General features: G+C 50.7%; 1 pseudogene; it reads left to right on the top strand.

Moving 5' to 3' along the window:
• The first annotated feature begins 98 nt into the window (after nucleotides 1–98).
• Nucleotides 99–19916, top strand: LOC137163276 (butyrophilin subfamily 1 member A1-like; annotated as a pseudogene).
• Nucleotides 19917–20779: the final 863 nt, after the last annotated feature.

Genomic DNA, 20779 nt, shown 5'->3' with positions numbered 1-20779 from the left:
TCAGAATCTAAGTCTGTGTTTTTTTTCAAAAGTAAATCAAAACAAATAGGCCAAAGTGCTGCAAGTGAAAACTTGAATAAATAGGTTGTGCCAGCAGTATGAGCCATGAAGGTAATAGCTTCCCTGTGTCAACTGTAGGTGCTCTTGTTATAGGTGATTAGAGGCCTTATTGTGTAGCAATAATAAATTCTGATGATAATAAACAATTATCTTGTCTAATCTTTAAAAACTTTCATAGTGCTTTTAAAGGCAGTAAATAAGACTATCATGTAGTTGTAATAAGCAATTAAAATATTCCTAATGCAGTGACAGTGAAAGCATAATAAACTAATGTGTTAAGAAGGAGAGCTAGAAGAAATGTCTGTGTCTTAAAATGCTCCTGATTACTTTGCAAGATGGTATCAAGATCTAATTCCTTCTCCCCTTTCCAAAAACACAGAAATCTCTCAACCTGGGATGGAGAGACACCTATGATCATATTAACATTTATGTTTGAAAATATTATGGCAAGGGAAAAGAGCTTACATTTTCCCACCAGATTTATAAATATCTTTCTTTGCAATGTAAAAGTTGACTTTGATTTTAAATAGAAATGAAATCTCTGCAGATGTTGTTTTATTGCCTCACATACCCACTCGTTGATGTCTTTTGTCATTCTGGGCTAATAATATCTCAGTGTCAGTGCCAGGCTTGTTTTAACTGTTCCTTGATGTCCACTCCTAGCACTGTCATGGAACAGGTGGAACAGTTCTAGGGCGTGATTCAATGTGTTCCTGTCCCGCACCTTTCTGCCTCTTGCAAACTGCTTACGTTTCCCTTCTGCTAATCAGAGAAGATGGAGATGTGATGATGCTGTCAAACATTCCAGTTACGACATGTGTGCTATAAGGTATATGTGCATAACACATCTGTACAAGCACTCATGGCTTTTATCAAGGCTATATATACTGGGAGGTTGTAATTGTATGTGAACAGTTTTAAACTTAGGAATCATTGCTCAGTGGAAATGTGTGGATTGTTATTCTTTGTAAATACACTGGAAAAAATGATTCAGAAATAAAGTCAATTATTGCGTATATTTCTAATATTTTTAACATAGTAATTGGTCATGCAAGAGAAAAATGCATGTGTCACAGTGGCTATACAAAAGGAAAATTTGTATAAAAGAAAGAGACAGAAAAACAGTGAGCGTAATCATGGTCCCAATGAAGTTAATGGTAAAACTTTAGTTAACTTCAGTAGTACAGGATCAGTCCCGTCATTTATGTGCTGAAGATTTAATTAGGGTGAGCAGGGTGCTCTCTTACTGTGAGTCTTGCTGCTGAATTCATGCCACTCCCAGCCCCTCGCCATTTTAATTTCCATTTATCACTGCACATTTCACAGCACAGTTCACAGTGACAGGACCTAACTGTCCAATCACCTCCTATGTCAGTGGGGAGGCCGTCCTGCCCTGTCACCTCTCCCCCAGGATGAGCTCTGAGAACATGGAGCTGAGATGGTTCCAATCCCGGTTCTCTGCAGTCGTGCACCTGTACCGTGATGGGCAGGATCAGTATGGAGAGCAGATGCTGGAATATCGAGGAAGAACTGAGCTTTTGAAAGATGACATCACCAATGGGAGAATTTCCCTGAGAACACGCAATATCCGTCCCTCAGACGCTGGGCAGTACAAGTGTTTTTTTCAGTCTGGTGTCTTTTATGGAGATGCTTTATTGGAACTGAAGGTAGCAGGTCAGTAACTTGTTTTAATGTGTTAAACAGGGTAATAAGTGGAATCAGAGGGTTCATGGTGAGATGCACGATTTTTCTCATTATGTTGGGTCGGTAGCTCTGCTCTGTATAAGGTTGATTCTAGTTTACTGTTTAACAGCCAGTTTTTCTAAGGTCTCTGAAATCCAGGCACATATGCAGATTGTCTTGAAAATTGCTGTGACTCATTGAAGTCTGGGGTGGGGCTAGTGGCCCAAATTTGAGGTTGTTAGAATAAGGGGTTAATGAGATACACAAACACCCCTAAACAGTCAGGTGACATTAACATGTGCTTATCACAACTGTTTTTGTGCATTCCTGGGGCAGAACAATGGCAGATCCCCCCACACTGATGTCACCAGCTGGGATTGAATTCGGCTCGTGTCTGGCATCCACAGGGTAACAGTGGTTGATACACAGCGTGCTGTAGCCCAGAGCCTGGGCTACGAGTGGGAAAACTGAGGAATTCCCCGCCCCCAGGACGGGCAGAGGCAGGAGGCCTGACCCCTGAAGGTGCTGCCAGAGAGAGCAGAAAGGGGGCAGAGGTGCAGCTAGTTCTGTAACCAGCCGTGCCATGAGGTTCAGGTCAGGTGCAGTGAACACTTGCTCTACACTCAAACACTGAGCCTGCTCCACCCAAACCACCCCCAGCTTGTAAAATGTTCCCACCCCATCGCCCTTGCCTGAGGATTCCTTCTGGGACGGTGCCTTCACTGGCCCCTCACCAAGCCATCTCTGACACCAGGCTGCTGACAATCCCCATGGCAAGAAGTCTGTGCCCTGCTACTGACACAACTTGCACAACTCAGCGCTGAAATGAGGCATGATTGATCCCTCCCGGTACACCTGCACGTCTCCGCATGTCACAGGGACAGCTCTGCCAGTGCGCTCCGAATAATCCCTCCACTGGTTATTACAGCTACACTGAATCCCGTGAATGCAGCGTTAGTGCATGCAGCCAATTCCCAGTGGTTATTGCCAGCTCCAAGGGGGCAGAGTTAAGGTTGTTGAGGTGTTTACCTTCACAATGGATTTCCTGGTTTTCTGAGGTCTGAGTTTTGCTGACCTCAGCGCTCTGGAAGGGCAGGAGATATTATCAGCAGGCAGCCTGAACTCTGCACTAACCAAGGTTTTGTCAGTGAATTTTCTCCACCTTCTGCCCCACCATCCTCCCCAACATTTACCTCCCCCTCTGCCCTACATTTCTGGTGCACACGTCACAGGCAGCAGCGCACTGGTGGGCCAGACACTGCCTTGGTTACGTAGTCTGAGCTGCACCCTGAGCGGGGCTCCTCACCCCAACTACCATGCCTAGCTGGGCCCCCGCCCCTGTTCCAGCCAGACTTCCCCAGCCATGCTGCAGGCCCCCCAATCCAACTCCCCCTCCCCCACACTCTGCCAGCCTCCCACCCCCACACAGGTGTGATGTGTGTGTTAACTATTCATTTCCTGCATTTCTGATGTTCACATTTTCACCACATTCAGCCCCCCCATCTCACCCCCTTGGTCACAGATCACATGAGGGGTTTAGACACTCCACAAGGGGCAGGGCCCCCAGATCCCAGGACATGCAGGGAGCAGAAAAGGGAGCTCAGAGCCCTGCAGATGGGAAGGGCAGAATTTGAGGCTGACAGGCCTCCCTGCCCTAAACCCACAACTTTTACTGCCACCCCTCACAATATCACATCCCTCTCCTTCCCCTCACCTGAGGAGGCCCCAACCCTTCATTCCTCCCCTGCCAGCCATTCCCATTTATCCCCCTCCCCTAATACCCACATTCCTTGCTGCAGCCCTCTCCCTCTCCCGCATTGTCTCTTCTGCCATCCTGATCACCCCCCACAACAAATGTTTGCATGTGCAATTTATTGTCTTTTCAAACATAGTTTCAGCATCTTCTGAATTATCTGCTGTATGCAGATGATATCTCAAAAAAGAAAAACAAAGAAACCATCCACCCACCTTGACATAGTCTGAGTTTCCCCCCACATGTTCACAGGTCACTCGCAGATTTCTTCCCAGGGTGGGTTTCAAAGTTGCTAGAATCTGGGAACTTTCTGAAAGGCTGGATTTTCTCAGGGTCTGTATCTTGGGAATCTTTTGCTCAAATGACTCCACATTTGGATCATTCCCAGCCGTACCTTCCTACAAGTCACAGCAAACTTTACCACAGCCCAGGTGTGCCTGCAGATTTCAGAGCACTTAGAAGAATCTTCCTTTAAACAGAAAAGTCTTTGCAATCTGAACTGAAGCAGAGCTGGTGCTCGCCATAACACTGTCTGGAATTAACCATCAGCAACTGCTTTGCTGTATCCAGATCCTCATTCCTCAGCACAGGGTAATGCTGAAAGGCGGCTGTTCAGGCAGGATAAAGAGAGGAGGAGGGAAGGGGTCTACCAGCCATCTCCAGTATCAGAGCCTCAGTGAGGTGAGCCCTGTGACATCTTCATCCTAATTAGATGTTCCCAGTTTAATGAGGCTACCCCAGTGGAGATAAATACAGCCTTAAACCATGGCTCTGAGAGATGTGAACTGCTCCACCCATGGCAGAAGGTGTTCCCATCCCCCTCCTCAGTGCTGGAGAGCTGGTGATATGCATGAAGCATGGCCATTCTCAGCCCCTCACCCCAGTCTCAGCATACTGTGTTTTTGGCACATGCTCACAGCATGCCTCTCCTCAGCCCCTCCTCACTCAGTAGGGCAGGACAGAGCAGGGCAGGGCTTCTCCACATCCTGGCACACATGGGGCCAGGGAGAAGTGCTCAGAGCCCCTAGAGGGACAAGCCCCCATCCCAGCCCACATGAGGCTGTGTGTGTGTGTGGAAGTGGGGTCAGACCTCATCGAACCAGGTTTTACAAATAATGAATGCTGTATTTTGATATTTATCTGCTACTTCCATCTAGTGCAGGTTTTTGCATTATCTGCACCTGTCTGGGTTGTTCATTATGTGTTTACATAAAAACAACACACAGTTTAAAAAAAAAGAATCCTGAGCGGGGAAGGCCCCAGATACGTGTCCCTTCTGTACCGCTCCTTGGAGGTTCATCTGTGTGAAACGTCCAAACAGCTTAAGGCCTTCTCTGCACACCAGCTGCAGCCGCAATTACCAGATCAGTTTGAATTCACACCTTTGGAAGGGCTGAAGGAGGCATCTGCCAAGGCATTGCCTTCTTATCAAATGTCTGCAATTCCTCAGTAACAAAGTTTTTGGTAGTGAATTAATTTTGAAGGCTTGTCTACACATACACAGGCACTGGTTTTAATGAAGTTGTGCAAAACCCCATGGGGACACTCTCAAATGGTTTGGAAATGGTTTGTATTAATTTAGCTTCAGTCGATTCCTTCTTGATTAAAGAGTGTTCACACAGGGGTTTTCACTGGTTTAACTAAACCACTTTAACTAAACTGGAGCACATTTGTGCATAGAACATGTTATGTGTATAGTGTGTCAAATACATGAGATCTTTTTAACTAACCAGCCACAGGGCAATATGCCACATTTATTATGAGAAAACACTATTATGTTAATAGCTATTATCTAGTATCTACACAAACACATAGACACCAAATGTTCTGCACTTCATGAGGTATAGTTCCCAGTCCTGATCAATGCTGGAGATCGTAGCTTGAGTTCGTAGCTGGTGTTCACAGCTCGTGGCGTCTACCTGGACAGGGAAGCCGAGCAGGAAGGAGAGCGGGGTCTCTGTCGGGCGCGCACCAACCAACACTCTTTTATGCTATGTAGAATGTTACCCAAAGCTCTACAATCTCACCCATTCTTGTACAAGTTTTAATTTTGATGTGAGTTTTTAGTCCTGCTATGTCATGCTGCCTCAGGGCTGTGTCCTGTGTGATCATTGATCACCAGTCAATTGCAGACATGACTTTCCTCTTGTCTTGATTATACTTGGTTCTTTTCTTTCTGGGGTGGATCCTCCTTCTTGCTTTTTCAGGGATTTGTCTGCCTTCTTCAGCCATTAAAGTGATACTTGCATTTCATCATCAGGACAGGCTGGCATTGGAGACTGATCCCATCACACACTCCCTTCATTCACACATCTAAATGAAATTACACAGTATACACCTAGACGGAGTTTAATCAAGAATGTAAAATGGAGTACATTATTCAAGATGGAGTTCCAATTTACAATATGGAGTCCAAGAACAGACATTCTTTACAATGTAATAGAGAGAGAGAGAAAAAGAGTTACTTTAGTTACAATAGCAAAGAATAGATACACAGTATTAAAGAACAGATACTCTAATGGCAACTCTAATGGCTATGAAGGAATGAGCTACTTAATTAGGAAAATTTCTATACAGACAGTTTTTATCAGTGCTAATAATAAAAGCACAGAGAGAGTGACTGAAATAGTGGAAGGACAAAACTTAAACTGTGGAGGGACAAGAAGCAAGTGACTTGAAGATGGCTTTGTCAGTGGAAACTAATTCAACACAGGAATGGCTTTCCCAGTGAACAAATGAAAGTGGCTCTACCAAGCATCTCTTAATATGGGCACTGCATGGTTTTATGAATGAATGAGTGTATGTTAATCATACAGTAAAAAAAAAAAATCATTTGTAAAATAAGATTCAGTTCAATTTATCTATCTGTAGCCCTACAAGCAGACCTGACATTAACATTAATTTTACTGTATGTCAAATTGGAATCTGGCCAGTTTAACTAATCAACCACACTCAGGGGCTCACAGTCAGTTATTAGGTTAATAGGAAACAGCTTTTGATAATAATGGAAAAACTTTGGTCTCATTACTGGGCACTGTAGGGTCATCATAAGTTCATTCATTTCTTCCGTAGGTTTGGGGTCTGCTCCTGCCATCTCTGTGGAGGGACATCAGGACGGAGGGATCCGGGTTGTGTGTCGATCATCTGGATGGTACCCAGAGCCCGAGGTGCTGTGGAGAGATCTCCAGGGGCAGCTCTTACCATCAGCCTCTGAAAACATATCCCAAGAGGCCAATGGCCTGTTTCAAGCAGAGGCTGCCATTGTTCTAACAGAGGAGTCCAACCGGAAAGTGTCCTGCTGTGTCAGGAACCCCCGACTCAACCAGGAGAGGCAGTCAGAGATTTCCATAGCAGGTCAGTGCCCGGCCAAGCCACACGTGGATAGACTGAGATGGTGCAGACATTGGTGGAGGGTATTTAAAATTGTATCTTCTCATTATTGGCCTGAACCTTCAAGGTGCCGAGCGCTTCTTGTAAATCCTGAGCAGCCTCAATGCTCTGTGACTCCAGCAGGAGCTGAGGGTGTTTAGGACTTTGCAGGCTGGGCTGCCATTGGCCAGATTCTCAGAGCAGCTCCGTATCCAGTGATCATCTCTTCTCTGTGGGGAGGGGGAGGGAATTCTCCTTTGTCCCTGCAGTGCAGTGAGGACTATGCTGGAATTGCAAACCGTCAGTTTAGGAATGGGGGTTGGGTTTGGGGTTTTGTAGGTCCTGTTCCCAGGCTAGAGCTGGGCTGTGCAGCGTGTGAGCAGAATCAGGGTTTGTCTACAGGAACAGTTAGTTCACGGGAAGCTGGGGGTAAATCTGCCTCACTCTAGCCTGCCGTGCCTCACTGTCTGTGTGGACCCTGTTACCTGCACTAACAATTCCGTAGTGTACTTTGATCTTGATTTTAGGTATTATTTTCTACTAAACAAGTTCCTTAATACAAAATATTTCATCTCTATAATAATAAAAATGTGGCAGTTGTAAAGCACTATTCATCTGAGGTCTCAAAGTGCAGCACTGCTGTTTAGTCTATGATATGCCCAGTATTACCTGATTGTTATGTTCACAACATACACACGGAGCATGTAAAGCAAAACATAAACACTCTTCCTGGCAGGCTGCAATGTAACACTGCTTTACTTCGAAAAATGCAGAATTCTACCACGCAACAGCTAAATACAGAGAGAGAAAACGCAGGTTGCTCCCTAGGGCAGAGGAGCAGAACTCAGCCCACCTTGCTCTAGGCTGGCTCTTTGCAGACTGACTGCAGAGGACCCAGATAAACGCACCCTACAGAGCCCCTTAGCCTGCAAGCAGGACCATGAATCCCCTCTGGATTTAAAGTGACAGCTTGTAACTTTTACACAGGTTCAATACACCACACTGACCACTTAGCAAAGGTCTTGCTAGTCAGCCATTGCTCCAGGGAACAGGAATTTGGAGGAATTTTTACTCTGAATTTCCAGGCCCAAGTTTTGATTTTATTAAAATCCTTCATTCACATATTTAGGTCAGACTCTGTCATGTAACTGAGCCACTCTGAATTCAGGGGAGTCGGGTTGTCAGGAAGCTGGTCACAGCTCTGATCCTGAGGGCCAGTCTGCACCAGCTGCAGCCTTGGGGAAAGTCAGAGCAGCCTAGGGAAGTGAGGAAACATCGGCTCCCTTGCATGTAGGCCAGGGGAGGATGAAGATGGATGAAGCACAGCAGAGCTCCACCCTGCCCCCTCCCTGTCCCCAACACACCTCCTCCCATGAGTTAACCATAGTCAGTAAAAAGACTAAAGCTTGGACTTTCATTGGCTCAATAATAAAGCACAAAGGAGCCACATCTCACTGTGTATTTCCCTGTGAGATTCTTGTAACTGTCCTAGTCACCATTGTCGAGTGTCCTGCCTTCATCCTGCACGTGTTTGCTTCCAACTAGTCAATGACACTTTCTCTTGCAGAGCTGTTTTTCCCGAGGGTCAGTCCCGGGATGGTGACTCTGGGGGTGATCCTGGCTGTTCTCATTGCCCTGGCCAGTTACTGCTTCTGGAGGCAACACAGAGCGAAAGGTAAAGTAACAGGGATGGGGGGACTTGAGGGGACAGGAGAGAGAGAGACAGACAGACAGACAGATTTAAAACCAAAAGCAGAGAGACAGGGATTAAGTGGCTTTTTTAATGTCCAGAGGAGTTTCAGGCAGTGGGAGCTGGGCTGAGGGTGAAGGGGGAGCTGAATAAATTATGACTTTTGGACATTTGAACCGAGAAGTGTCAAGTGGTTCACCCCTTCGGCTCTCACCAAGGCACCCGCTGGAATGTGACTCTGAGCTATTCCGTGGGGTCAGCCCTGCTCCAGCTGAAACACAAACGTGAGGCTCAGTGAGCTGGGCTTGGAGCTCCGACATGTGTAACTGGGCTGCTTGCAGGAAAACCAGAAAGCAAAGTAGGAGGAGAGAAGGGGCTTCTTAGGGCCCAATTCTGCCCCCCAGTCTGTGCATGGATCCCCTCTTTCCCCCGTCTAGGTAAGTAGGAGCTGTGGATGGGAAAGTAGTGGCTGTGCAAATGGAAAAGGTAACAGTTACCTTATCTGCACTAAGATTGGCTCAGCCTGAGATCCTGCTACAGGAACAGGGCAATGAACTCTCTACTGCAGTGTAAGTGTTGAACTGTAGTTTTTTTCTCTGGTCACAAAGGGCAGAAATTGGCCTTCAGTGATCTCTGTGTTTACAGGGAGCTGGGGTTTTCAAAGCTGCCTAAGGGCTCTGAATACTCAGGTTTTGTTTAAATTAATGAGCACCAGTGTGTAAACCTCTAAGGCACCTTTGAAAGTCCCACCCAAAGGGTTTTTCTTCCCTGAAGTGCTGTGAACTTTATGTAGAAATTTGCAAGTGTAGGAAGAACTGGGAAGGGGAAAGGTCTGTTAAATGATTTTCCAGTCAAGATGGATGTGAAAGTTGGAACTGGATGTTGTGTGTTTAGACCTGTCACCTTCCCACACTGTCAGCACCAGGTTTGAACTGGTTAATTTGTGGTTTGAATGGATACAGGATGCGCATTGAGTCCATGTTTAGGTGCCAGGGATTATCTCATTTCGAGTTGTATGTAAAATGTGTCTATGTGCCCACAGAGAGCTATGTTGGGCTCATTTCCAAACTAACAAATCAGACCAATTAACTGTCACTGTGTTTCACGGGCCTTGTAGAGAATTCTCTGCCCCAGTGGCATGGCTGTGCAGTCTGGCTAGGAGTGCTGTAACAAAACACACACACACAGGATTTGCACGGCTGTGCGGTCTGGCTAGGAGTGCTGTAACAAAACACACACACTACGGATTTGCACGGCTGCCCTGAGACGCTGCTCGCACTGGGGCACAGATGGTCTAGCTCAGGCTGTGCTCAGAAGTGACTGTCAGACATGACGCTACCTCCATTTCCTGCAGTGTTTGTATCCCAGGGCTGACACATCCAGTGGATGAGCTCCATGTGGGAAAGAGCTGAGCTTAGAGGTGATGCCTGCAGGGTCCATCCACACACCCCTCCTTGGCTCATGCTGAGCTGAGCACCCAGCTAAAGAAAGGCACCTCCCCTGCATTCTTAGCTGGGCACCTCCCACTAGCCGGGCCTTACAGAGAGCTGTTCTCATGTGTCACTGGGACCAGGGGGCAGGTGTCATCTCCAAAATCAGGAGTTGGCCTAGGATAGGCGTGCAGGGACCTCCACAGGGACCCATCTGTGTCTCTCCATGTGTCCGTCTATTTGTTTCTCTATTTCATAACGACAGCCCAGCTGCATTAAACAGTAACAGGAACTTCACCTTGAACATGACAGAATGAAATCTCACCTCTCGCCCTTTTCTCCCTCTAGAGACGCTGTGTTCAGAACTGAAGAGTGAGAAAGGTCAGTGTCTGGGCTACTTACAGTAACTGACCTAATGGTGATCCCCATAAATATGAAGGGGGGTATCTCACCTCTCATCCTTTTCTCCCCCTAGAGCAGTGGTTTTCTACCTGTGGTCCATATATCGCTGGAGGTTCACAGACTATGTCTAAGATTTCCAAAGGGGTCTGCCCCACCATTTGAGGTTTTGTAGAGGTCCACAAATGACAAAAGGTTGAGAACTACTGCCCTGCCCTAGAGACTCTGCAATCTGAGCTGGTAGTGGGGAGGTCAGTCTCTGGGCCATTGCCCTGCTGCCCCTCTCCCAATACCTGCCCTTGCATCAGGTTTTTCTGCTTTTCAGCCAAATCAATGGGGCTCTGACCAGAGTGGGGAGGCGAGGGGCCTGGCTGGAATACGGGGGTGAGGAGCCCAGTGGGCAGGGGCTGGCTGAACAGGAGGCAAGAAATCTAGCTGGAGGGGCTGAGTGGAGTGGGACGAGGGGCCTGCTGACCCCAACTCTAACCTTGCCCTCACCTTAAACCCTATCTTAACCCTGAGGTCACGGCCTCACCCCGTATCCGGAGGGATCTAACGGTGATGTTACTGGCAATCAGGCTTTTACAGATTTCCAGTTTTCACCAAAATCTCCAGGTTCTGCCCAGTGATGCCTAGAACATGCCCATTCCAGACAGACAGAAACGCCATCGAGTTCAGCGTGGGGCCTCCCTTCACGCAGCCGATAGGGACAGGAGACAGCCATTTACTCAGCCTTTTAACTGCACTAGGCGCTGTGTCCCCAGGATAACGCTGGCAGCGGGAATAGCTGGGCAGAGCCCTGTGTGTGTTCTAGCCTCTACCAGGAGAAAAATGACTCCTGTGAGTTTGCACTAATTGAAGTTAAATCTACTCCCTTGTAACACCCCTCTCCTGTCATTGACTTGCAGCGGCGCATCTGGCAGAGAAAGGTACGGTCGGTCCCTTGGTTCAGTGGGATGTGGAGGGGGAATCTCAGACTTTGTCACAAGTTGATGGTGGGGGGAGGGACATGGCGGCAGGGCGGCTGAGTGGGGAAGGGGGGCTGTGGAAGAGAAGAGGGGGCCAAGAGGTGACGGGGGGAGGAGGGAAGATGGACAGAGACTTTGTGAGAAAGGAGCAGCAGGGTGGAGACTCGCGGAGTGGGTGTGGGAGGGAGGGACGTGGGGGCAAGCAGGCCAAGAGGGAAGGGACGAGGACGGAGGGTGAGGTCTGGGGCAGGCGGGAGTGGAGTGAGGGCAGGTCCGCGGGCAAGGGGAAGCTTCACCCGTTGCCCATGGTATCGATCCCTCTGCCTGGGCCCTTTTAAATCGCCGGCCCCTGGGCAATTTCCTCTTTGCCCCCCGCCATGGCCGGGCCTGCCCAGCCCCACGCACTGAACCCAGGGGGTTTATTGCTCCCACACGGCGGGGGGGAGCAGGTTTGGGGTCATTCTGCGACTGTGTCCCAGCGACGTGCCCATGCTGGGAGCTGCTGCAGCACTTCACACCCCCGGGGTGCCCCTGGCAGGCAGAAGGTGGCAGGAACGCGGTGGCTGATGATGTCATCACGCTGCTGTCACAGTGTCACTCGCCCATCTTCTCTCTGTGCTGATTGGCTGCTGGCTCCGACCCCCTCAAACCCAGTCCTGTCACCCCAACCTCCCCCACCCCCATCCTGCACCCCTCCCCCTCCCTTTCCGTGTAGCTTGTCCCCTCCCCCTGCCCAGCGCAGGGTGATTGTTAAAGGGTGGCAGGGACGTGCCATTTGCACCATCGCTCTGCTCACTCTGCTTGTGTGTCCTGCCCCTTCCCCCGCCCTGGGCCTGTCGTGTCTGGTTAGACTGGCAGCTCTTCGGGGCAGGGACTGGCGACTGCTCCACTTCTGTGCAGAGCCCAGCACTGGCCTGGCCTGGCCTCTAGGCACAGCTGTAATACAGGGCGGGGCACCCACTTTGTTACTCATGTAGGCAGAGCTGCACCCCCAGGACAAGCCCTCACCCCCCTGTGGCCAGGTCCCTCCCCCACCCCACCCCCACTCTGGGCAGATCCATAGTGACTTGGGTGAAAATTGGAAAATCTATTTCCAGTAAAATCCAGCTTTTCCATTTTCTGATTTTCACCAAAATCAGTCGGGTTCTGAGTGGGGCTGGGGTCTGGAGGGGAGGGGTCTGGCTGGACTGGGTATGAGAAACCTGTCTAGGGGACGACTGGAGTGAGATGAGGGACCCCTGACCTTCACCCTAAACCCTAATCCTAACCCTGAGGTCAGTGCTTCACCCTATGGACTGAGATTTTAGTGGAAATCAGGCTTCAAAGTTTTCCATGTTTCACCAAAATGAGGAAGGCTCTGCCCACTGGTGTCTAAAACATGTCCTGACACTTTGGAGCAGATGGGACGTGTTATCACGTTACACACAGATAGACAGACAGAAATGCCATCGGGTTGGCTGTGGGACTTCCCTTCCCTCAGCCAATAATAATAGTTGATTTTCACAAGAACTTTATCTTCAAAGAAGCTGGTTTGATTTGAGGATAATTATTTAAACAGGTTTTTAATATGGATTCACTAAGGCCCCGATTCAGCAGGGTAGTTAAGCACATGCTGGACTTTAGTCCCATGAGTCAATCCAGCCCAGTTCAGCGTGTGCAAGTGTTGTGCTGTATCAGACTCTCCAATGGAAGCTTTTACGAACACAGGAGCTGCCAGAACAAATCAGACCTGGGCCCATCTGGTCTGGGATCCTGCCTCTGACAGTGGCCATCCCAGCACTGGCTGCTTCAGGAGAAGGTGCGAGAAACCCTAGTGGCCAATGATGGACTGACCTGCCCACAGGGAAAGTTCCCTCCTGACCCCCCTCAGCTAGTGTTTGCCTTGTGCCCTGACGCAGGAGGGGGCGTCTCTCCCATCCAGAATGCCTGTGTTTTTGAGAACTGTGATAACTCTAGATAGTCACATTTCCATATCAATGTCTGCACCTTTGTGAATCCTTTCTCCATTTGGGTTTTTTTCTTTGCTTGTCTGTTTTATTCATTTAATCCTACCCAGTATAAATCTGTATGTTCTCATTATCCATGTAAACGTCCTTTCATTTTATCCCTGCTAATCACTTGGCCTCAAGCCTATCTTGTGGCAAGTTGTTCCACAGGTTAATTGTGCATTCTATAAAAACAGCATTTCCTCGTACACTTTGAAATTTGCTGCTTTTCAGTTTGAGTGTCCTCTTGTCCTTGTCTTAGGAAAGAAGAAAGGTCCAAGCACCCAATTTCTCTCCCTCAGTCGCTATTTTGTATTTCTCTGTCAAATCTCCCATCTAAGTTAAAATGTCCCACCTTTAAAATCACTCATTCTATGAACTTGCCTTCAGGCTCTAATCATTGTTATTCCCCATCTCTGTGTTATCTGTTCGGAGATGATGTGACCAGCAGTGCACATGGTGCTCAGGTGAGGGAATGTGTAAGAAACTTTTTCTGTCCTGTTCCTTCTCCTGCATCCTAACTCTTCATTCTTTAAAACATTGCTGCACATTGAGCAGAGATCTTCATGGAGCTGTGTACAGTGATGTCTGGGCCTTTTTCCTGTGTAGTTACAGTTAATTTCGAGATCTGTAACCTGTCTGAATAGCTCTAATTATTCCTGCAATCCGCACTGAATTTCATCAGTCGCCATGTTAGCCAAGCTTGGTCCCTCTGAAATAATTCTGTCTTCTCTGGTCTTGTCTGACCTAAATAATTATATGTCGTCTGCAAATTTTGCCACCTCTTATCTTATCCCTTTTTCCAAGTCACTGATAAATAGTCTAAACAGCAGTCCTAATAGCCAACGTTGCGGGACCCCACTGCTAACCTTCTTCCATATGAAAATTTACCATTTATTCCTACTCTCTGTTTTCTGTCTTTTAGTTGGTTTCTCATCCAATGCTTTGCTCTCACCCCATGATGACTTAGTTTTCTTAATAACCTTTTGTGAAGAACTTTGTTAAAGGTTTTTTGAAAGTCCATGTAAATTATACCATTGGGTTCTCCTTTGTGCATTATTTAACTGACCTACTCAAAACAATTTAATAAATTAGTGGGACACAGGTTTCCTTTCCAGCCCTGCTACTCAGACCTTACCCTATCATTGTCATAGAGCTGTTTTCGATTTCTATTGTAATTATTGTTTCAGCCAGTTCAGCACGTACTGACGTAAGGCTCACTGGGCTGTAATTCTCAGGATCACTCCTACCAAATTTTAAAGTTGGCTACAACATTCCCAAACCTCCGAGTCTCTAAAATAGCAGCTGATTTTAACGAGAGATGCATATTATTGTTAGCAGCTCTGTCATATCGCTCTGACCTCATCTGACTGCTCCTGAGTTTTGTAATCTGGCAGGGATCTCATAGAGTCATAGAAGTTGAGGGTTGGAAGGAACCTCAGAAGGTCATCTACTCCAACCCACTGCTCAAAGTAGGATCAACCCCGACTAAATCATCCCAGCCAGGGCTTTGTAAAGCTGGGCCTTAAATACCTCTAAGGATGAAGATTCCATCACCTCCCTAGGTAACCCATTCCAGTTCCTCACCACCCTCCTAGTGAAAAAGCTTTTTCTAATATCCAACCTAGACCTCCGCCACTGCAACTTGAGACCATTACTCCTAGTTCTGTTATCTGCCACCACTGAGAACAGCCTAGCTTCATGCTCCCTGAACACGCCCCCCTTTCAGGTAGTTAAAGGCTGCTATCAAATCCCCCCTCATTCTTCTCTTCTGAAGACTAAACAAGCCTAGTTCCCTCAGCCTCTCCTCATAAGTCATGTGCTCCAGCCCCCTAATCAGTTTTGTTACCCACTGCTGGACTTTTTCCAATTTGTCCACATCCTTTTTGTAGTGGGGGGGCCCAAAACTGGACACAGTACTCCAAATGAGGCCTCACCAGAGCCAAATAGAGGGGAATAATCACTTCCCGCAAACTGCTGGCAATGCTCCTCCTAATGCAGCCCAATATGCCATTAACCTTCTTGGCAATAAGGACACACTTTAAACTCATATCCAGCTTCTTGTCCACTTTAACCCCCAGGTCCTTTTCTGTAGAACTGCTGCCTAGCCAGTCTGTCCCCTATCTATAGCAGTGCATGAGATTCTTCCATCCTAAGTGCAGGACTCTGCACTTGTCCTTGTTGAACTTCATCAGATTTCTTTTGGCCCAGTACTCTAATTTGTCTAGGTCACTCTGTATCCTATCCTTGCCCTCCAGCTTATCTGTCATTTCCCCCAGCGTAGTGTCATCTGCAAACTTGCTGAGGGTGCAATCCACCCCATCCTCCGGATCATTAATGAAGATTTTGAACAAAACCGGCCCCAGCACTGACCCCTGGGGCACTCCACTTGATACCGGCTGTGAACTAGACATCGAGCCATTGATCACTACCCGTTGAGCCCAATGATCTAGCCAGCTTTCTATCCATCTTATTGTCCTTTTATCGAACCCATACTTCTTTCACTTGCCGATAAGAATATTGTGGCAGACAGTATCAAAACTTTACTAAAGTCAAGAAATATCACATCCACCGCTTTCCCCACAGACACGGAGCCAGTCACCTCTTCATAGAAGGCAATCAGGTTGGTGAAACATGACTTGCCCTGGGTGAATCCATGCTGACTGTTCCTGATCACTTTCCTTAGTATTTGGTTTATATCTCAGGCTGTTCACTCTGCTAATTCCATTGTAGCCTCCTAATTCCCATCACACACTTCACCTTCTGCACTGTACGCTCCTTTCTCCTGGCTCACAGGGTTAATATTTGCCATGTGCTGAGGGAATCCTTGTTTGACTCTAACAACCTTTTGCATCTAGCCAGGTGGCCGGACTGGGTTATTGTATTTCTCCCCTTCCTGATGCCTTTGTTGCCCAGGGGGTGCCAGGCTCTGGTTGCTGACGTAACCTCCAGGCCAGTCTAAGGATTTTAACTTCCCTGCTTTAAGGCCTTTTCGACTCGCTTCCCCTGGTGAGATCATGTGATATTAATGCGTTTCTCTTTGTTTTCTTTTTAGAGAAACTCCAGGCTGAGCTCAGTAAGTTCCATTCCCCCCAGTATCACCCTTGTCTGACATTGTCTCCTGCTCAGCCTGTCTGTGTTCAGGGCGTTCTCACCTCTCTGTCTGTGCTTGGTTGCAGGGTGGAGAATCACCTAGCTCTATGCAGGTACTGTACATTCCGCTGATCTTTTATCCAGGGTGAGACCCCTCCTCCCCCTGGGGGCTCTCTGCTCCCATCCCTGCACAAAGCATTTTCCTATGACATTCAATAGGCTAGAAGCAGCAATGTCACTGGGGCAGATGGAAAGGGGCAGACGACATCCGGGTTTATTGCAGGGCAGGGACACGCCCCCTGTGGGAAAGGGCTGATTGATGAGGAAATACTGACCCTGCTGTCAGCTGTCCAGTGCGGTAGCTGGGTCTGCAGGATGGACATTCTCACCTGGCCATAACTGGCACTGAGCTGCCCAGACCAAGCTTTAGTAATTCGTTGCTAACATAACATGCCCAGACAGGAGCTGTTCTGTGTCTTCATGGGTTTGAGGCGAGGAAGGTCCTGTCCCCATTGCAAGAGCAGACGGGTTTTTATAACCAGCTTGACCCAATTACAGCAAATTGTGCCCACACGGCACCTTTTCTGCCTCACAGCTGTGGCTGAGCTGTGTGTGTGTGTGTTTGCTCCCAGCATGCTGCCTGGCTGTGTGTGCACTGGTGCATGCTGGGAGAGTCTGGAGCAGCTCCAGCAGGGGTCAGAGAGCCCAGGGGCCATGCACACACATTGCAGCACCACAGGCCCAGGGCTCCCTGCACTCCGGGGTATCTTACCGCACAGAGCTGGGGCAGGAGGAGGCGGGCAGGAGAGTCACACAAACACCGCTGGGGGCCCGTTAGGGTCGTCACCTCTGAGGTCCAAAAAACCAGGACATCTGCCTGCTCCACATACCCCGCCTTGCCCCTCACCGTAGCACTGTCTGCCCAGCCCACCCCAGGAGAGCGCCCAGCCCACACAGGCTCCTGCCTTGGGGCTGCCCCAGGTACCAACCATGCCAAGCAGGACACGGCGCCAGATCTACTCTCCCCCCTCCGGCAGTGACCCCCACAGCCAGTGCCTGCACGGTGGTGAATGGGCCCTGCTAGCCCGGAGCTCCCCATCTCACTCCCAGGCTCCCTCTGCGCGGGCACCGCCACCTCGCAGCTCCCACGTCCCACAGCCCTCGATCACCCAATGGCACAAGGCCCTCCCCTCACCCCCTGGTGCCTGCCCCTTCCCTTGCACCCCTCCCCCCACCACCTTCCACATCCCCCACCAGCCCCTGACCCTTCACTCCCCACCCCCCGTCCCCTGGTGCCAGCCCCTCCCTTCACTCTTCTGAGCCCCTGGGGCCCCTCTCTTCCCTCATCCCATCTGCCCCCTGGTGCCCGCCCCTTCTCTTGCCCCACATTGGGCCCTATGCTGTCTGTGCCTCCCCTCACCCCCTTTACTCTCTGGGTCCCACCCCTCCCCTCATCCACCCTCTTCCTCCCTGGTGCCCCCCCTCATTACCTTCTGCCCCCATAAGGCTGCCCTTTGCCACACCCCTCTCTCTGCCCCCCTTGTACTCCCTTGCCCATCATCCCCCCCATTCTACCCCCAGTACCCGACCCTCCCCCCCTCTTCCCTCCTTGCACCCACCCCCCCATTCACCCCCTCAGCCCTCCTGGTGCCAGCCCCTCCACTCGCCCCACCCCCGTACTCCTGGCACCCACCCCTGCTATCCTCACCTTCTCCCCATTAACGACTGCCCCTTTCCTTGCTCCCCTGGTGCCCCCTGGGGTCTGCCTTTATCCTCTCTCCTCTCTGCCCCCTTGTGACTGCCCCTCACCTCACCCCCTTTGTCAACTTGTCACCTGTGCATTCCCCTGCCCCATCCTTTGCCCCCTGGTGTGCACCGCTCCCATTGAGCTCCCTCTGTCCGGCCTGCCTGCCCCTTCCCTCACCCCCTCTACTGTCCTGGGAGCCAGCCCCACCTTTCACTGCCCCTCTGCCCCCTACAGCCCATCCCTCTCCTCCTTCCCCCGCCCCTTGGAGCCCCCTATTCCCTCACAACTCTCTGCCCCTGGTGCCTTCCACCTTCCTCCTCTGCCTCTCGACGTCTGCCCCTTCCCCCGCTCCCTCTAGTCCTCTGGGACCAGCCCCCCTTTCACTCCCCCTCTGCCTCCCTGGGGCTCCTCTTCGCCCTTAGCCCCCCGACACCCGCCCCTCCCATCACCCCACTCTGCCCCCTGGTACCTGCCCCCCCCTCGCTCTGCCCTCTGGTGATCACCCCTGCCCCAGACACCCCCGCTGCCCCCGGCTCCTGCCTCACTCTGTGCCCCTGGCGCCTGCCCCACTCCTCCCGCCCCACCCCTGGGACCTGCCCCTCTTCTTCACTCCCCTCTGCTCCCTAGAGCCACCCCCCTCCTCATTCCCCTGCCTCTTGGAGCCCTCCCATTGCCTCACACCCCTCTGTCCCCTGGTGCCCCCCTTCCCTTGCTTCCCTGTGCCCCTGGGACATGCCCCTCCCTTCACCCCCCTCTGTTCTCCTGGTGCCTGCTCCTTCCCTTCCCACCACTGCCCTTGTGCCTGCCCCTCCCCTCTGCCCCTCCTCTGCCTCTCCCAGCCTCAGCCTGTCCCATCCCCCATCCCTGGGCTGCCCTCCCCTGCCCTGCCCCCGCTGACACCTTCCCACCCCACCCCTCCCCCACTCCTGCTCCCCTTCCCCTCAAGTTCACTCCTATGGGCAGAGGGGCCCTGACTCCCCTTAACGGGCAACAACCCCCCCCAGCCATTAACAGGGAAGCAGGTTAATTTCCCTTTGATCCCATGACCAGCCGCTGCCCGGCCCTGACTCTGTGACTCTCTCCTCAGTGGACGTGACTCTGGATCCAGACACGGCAAATCCCGAACTCGTCCTGTCTGAGGATCGGAAACGTGTGAGACGCAGAGACACATGCCAGGATCTGCCCGACAATCCTGAGAGATTTGATTATTGTCCCTGTGTGCTGGGCACTGAGGGGTTCCCGGGCGGGAGGCGTTACTGGGAGGTGGAGGTGGGAGACAAGCCTGAGTGGGTTCTGGGGGTTTGTAGGGAATCTGTGAGCAGGAAGGGGCCGGTCACACTCTCACCTGAGGATAGATACTGGGTTGTGGGGCTGTGGGATGGTAAATACATGGCCCTCACCTCCCCCTCAACCCCCCTCCCCGTGAGCGTCAGGCCCAGGCGGGTGGGGATTTTCCTGGACTATGAGGCGGGCGAGGTCTCATTTTACAATGTCACTGACAGGTCCCAGCTCTTCACTTTCACTGACACCTTCTCCGGGACGCTTCACCCTTTTTTCCGTCCTGGTCTCAGTGCTGGGGATAAAAACGCGGCTCCCCTGATCATCTGCCCGGTCCCAGCCCAGGCCGGAGGGAATCTCTGTCCCTGACAGCGACACCCGCACAGAGACTGTCCCCTCCCAGCACTGAGCAGCCCCCAGGCATGTGCCCAGAGGAGGGGCTAAAGGGCACCACCCACCTGCCACCCCCACCCGCCCCTCAGTTCCCAGCACCAGGCCTGTCACATGGGGGAGGGGAAAGGGGCAGAGAAGGGGGTCAGGAGGAGCCAGTTGCTGGGTGCGTTGGGTGGGGTGATGCTGAGGGGGAGGGGAGGGGACTGCAGCAGCAGGAAGGGAAGAGCTCTGGGGAATGTAACAAGGAGGGCGGACGAAGAGCCCCTGGCAGAAATGGGGGGGGGAGGGGAAGGGGGGAGCCCAGTGAGTGTGACAGGGCCAGTGAATGGAGGGGAAGGACCCAGAATTTCCTGCCTTGGGGGCAGGGGTGAGAGCGCCGGGGCCCTGCTGTACGGGCCGCTCTGTGCTGCAGCCTCATCCTGTGGGGGGAGCTGGTCCCAGCACCATGGGGGGAGGGGTGGGGGATAGGGAGATCTGGGGGAGGGGATTCAATAGCTGGGCCAGAGGAAGGGTGGTGAGAGCCCAGCCCCAGGGCTGTGTGAGCGAGGGGCCAGGCTGAGCGAATTGGACCCGCTCACAGGAAGGAGTCCAGGCAGCTTTTCCCCCTCCCCATGTGTTTGCAGCACCCCAGTGCAGTGCAACAAACGGCTCCCGGCACAGGGTGATACTGGTAGGAAATACGGACAGACAGCTCGTGTCTTCTGCTGCCCCATCATACGTTGCTGCCCCTGTCACCTTTCCCCATCCCCTGGCCCAGGGGTAGCAGACGGTGACGGACGGGGATCAGTCACTCCTGTCAGAATTTCTACCCCTGTGAAATCTCAATGTAAAATCCAGAGAGGAAAAAAGAGAGATTGTTCTAATTTAGAAAGTGTGTTTTCTGTAACAAGGTGTCAATATGTTAATTTAAATTCCAACAACATGCCTCTAA

The sequence above is a fragment of the Emydura macquarii genome, unplaced genomic scaffold, assembly GCF_026122565.2.
Source record: "Emydura macquarii macquarii isolate MOO-44397 ecotype Brisbane River unplaced genomic scaffold, CSIRO-AGI_Emac_v2 contig_2490, whole genome shotgun sequence".
Taxonomy (NCBI): domain Eukaryota; kingdom Metazoa; phylum Chordata; order Testudines; family Chelidae; genus Emydura; species Emydura macquarii.
Note: the sequence above shows the minus strand (reverse complement) of the source record. Positions and strands in the feature narration are given on the sequence as shown.